The sequence below is a fragment of the Triticum aestivum genome, chromosome 3D, assembly GCF_018294505.1.
Source record: "Triticum aestivum cultivar Chinese Spring chromosome 3D, IWGSC CS RefSeq v2.1, whole genome shotgun sequence".
Taxonomy (NCBI): domain Eukaryota; kingdom Viridiplantae; phylum Streptophyta; class Magnoliopsida; order Poales; family Poaceae; genus Triticum; species Triticum aestivum.
Window position 1 is genome coordinate 68,960,097 of NC_057802.1, and position 2,531 is coordinate 68,962,627.

A 2,531-nucleotide genomic window follows, 5' to 3' on the forward strand; every position below is an offset into this window, starting at 1 on the left:
GGTCGGGCGCGGCGCGAAATTTTTTATTTTTTTTAAAAACATTCCGCCGAAAAAAAATTCGTAGAAAAATAAATAAAAATCCAAAAAAGATAAAACAAATTTTCCCCGTATAGTTAGAATATTTAGAACAGGGTGAACATTTTTTTGACACAAAAGAAATTTTGAAAACGTGCAATATTTTTTTAATGCAATTAAATTGCAAATGAAATCCGAATAAAATCCAATAAATGATTTTAATATTTTTCCTCCAATATTTCAATTGTTTTGGAGAAGTCATATTTTCTCCTCTCATTAAATTTTAAATGAAATATTTTTCCGGAGAGAAAATAATTAAAACCAAAATCCTCGTGTTATTATTTGATGAAAATCAAATATGAAAACTTCGAGAAAATCCCCAACTCTCTCCGAGGGTCCTTGAGTTGCTTAGGATTTATCGAGGATTTGTCAAAATGCAATAAAAATATGATATGCAATGATGATCTATGTATAACATATCGAATTGAAAATTTGGGATGTTACAGAGAGAATTCCTGCTTACAACATCTCCAGTAGTTCGTCACTTCACGCTCTACTTAGAAGTTAAAAAAAAACTGCACTCGCGACTTTCTTCTCTTGTCTTTGTATCAAGTGATGTTACCTAAATTTCGATGGATTGGATTTCTATGCCTCATACGTCCGAGGCAAAAGTGATGTTACCTAAATTTCGATGGATTGGATTTCTATGCCTCATACGTCCGAGGCACCTTTCATGGGTTCTTGTGTTCTATCTAAGCAAGTGTTTCTACAGGACTATTTTGTACCAGCAAACCTGTTAGATTTTTCAAACTGTACGATTTCTGTATTTTTCTTATTCATGTGTTTTAGGCCGGTGATCCAAAGAAAAGCATGGGACAACCAATAAAGGGGAGGGGTATGGTGGGAGCACGATGCATATGGTCGGAGTACCCTTGTAAAAGTCATGTGCTCCTCCATGACATTGAGTTCCCTCTCTTCTTCCTCCCCTTCATCGATATGTTAGCAATGTTTGGCTTCCTTCCCTGACACGATGATGACACGAGGATTGTATACGCTAAGGACCTCTTTGATTCGCAGGATTTTAAAAACACAGGAATAGAAAAAGTATATGATTGGAGTGTCATGCCCACTTGAATCAAATAGAATTAGCAATGAGTGTTTGATTTCACGAGAAAAAATGGAATTGTAAAAAGAGGTTAAAGTGGATGTTAGATTTTCTATGAAATGTAGTACAAAAGATTTCATTGGAAAAATTCCTATGGGATCCCTATGAATCAAAGGACAAACATAGGAAAATTTTCAAAGGATTTCAATCCTCCCAAAATCCTATAGAATTCCCTTGAATCAAAGGAGCCCTAAGTGATGCCAACCTTGGGTGAAAACAGCGCTGCTATACACACGACGGTGTGGAGACGATTTGTGCACGACAGTGCATATCTATTCGTCCATCCATATCTTCAAAGTGTATCAGAGGGCTAGCACTTCCGTCGTGCAGGTGTCGTGCAGTCATGCATCGTCTGCAGAGCAGTTTCGGGGTGAAAACTCTAAACTGAGTAATGGTGCTGGGGTCCCCATGGGTGCCACTCACCTTTTTGGAGGGGTCGTCTTGTGGTTCTCAGATTGTTTCCACATATGGCAATTTCTTTGAGTGCATTTGAACAAAAATGTACTATCATCAAGCCGAAGAACGTAGCCAATATTTAGAACCGGCTAGCGGAGCTCCTCTCGCGCTCGCGCTCGCGCTCGCGCAGGCGCAGGTGCTGCCTCCGCCGGCTGATCTCCCCCCTCCGGCCACCTCAGGCCCAGCCAAGCACAGATCCGGGACCCTCCCGGCGTCGTCTCTCCATCCATCTCGAAGCCCAGCGCCGTCTTTGTCGGCCCTCTCACCGTGGAGGAGTTCGAGTTGGGCCCTCCCCCTCTTCCTGTCCCGCTCCCATGCGGCCGCGCCGGACCGCACCAGGGCGCCCCGCGGGCTCGAGCAGGCCCCCCTGCGCCTCCCTCTCCTCTCGCCGCCGCCGGAGGCATCGCCGGGCAAAGCCCTGGCGGCGCAGCGGCGGCGGGATCCCTCGGTCGTCGTTCTCGAGAGCGGAGGCGGCGCTGCTCCGCTGCTCCAGGCGGTGATGCTGCGGGACGGTGGTGGCTGGCCGTGCTCGGCTCGGCTGGACTTGGTGCTCAGTCGGGCGCTGCTCGACGGGCGGTGGAGGCTGGATCTCGGGGCGGCGGCCCCGGGACAGCGGCTGCGGTGTTCACGTGGGCGAAGCAGTGGCCGTGCTATGCCGGCTGGTCCAGCCGGTCTTCGGTCGTGGGGTGCGGCTGCTCATGAAAACCTTGCCTGGCTGCGATCGGGGTGACGATGGTGGCGTGTGGCGTTGTGACCCTGTTGAGGGCGTCGTCGCTGCAGCTCGTCTCCTGACTGAGTTTCCGGTTGTGGGGACTCGTGGATGGCGCTAGTCCAAGATGGTGGCTGACGGTGTTGCCGGGGCGGCGGCCCCGGGTTCGGTGGTGGCGGCTTCGGC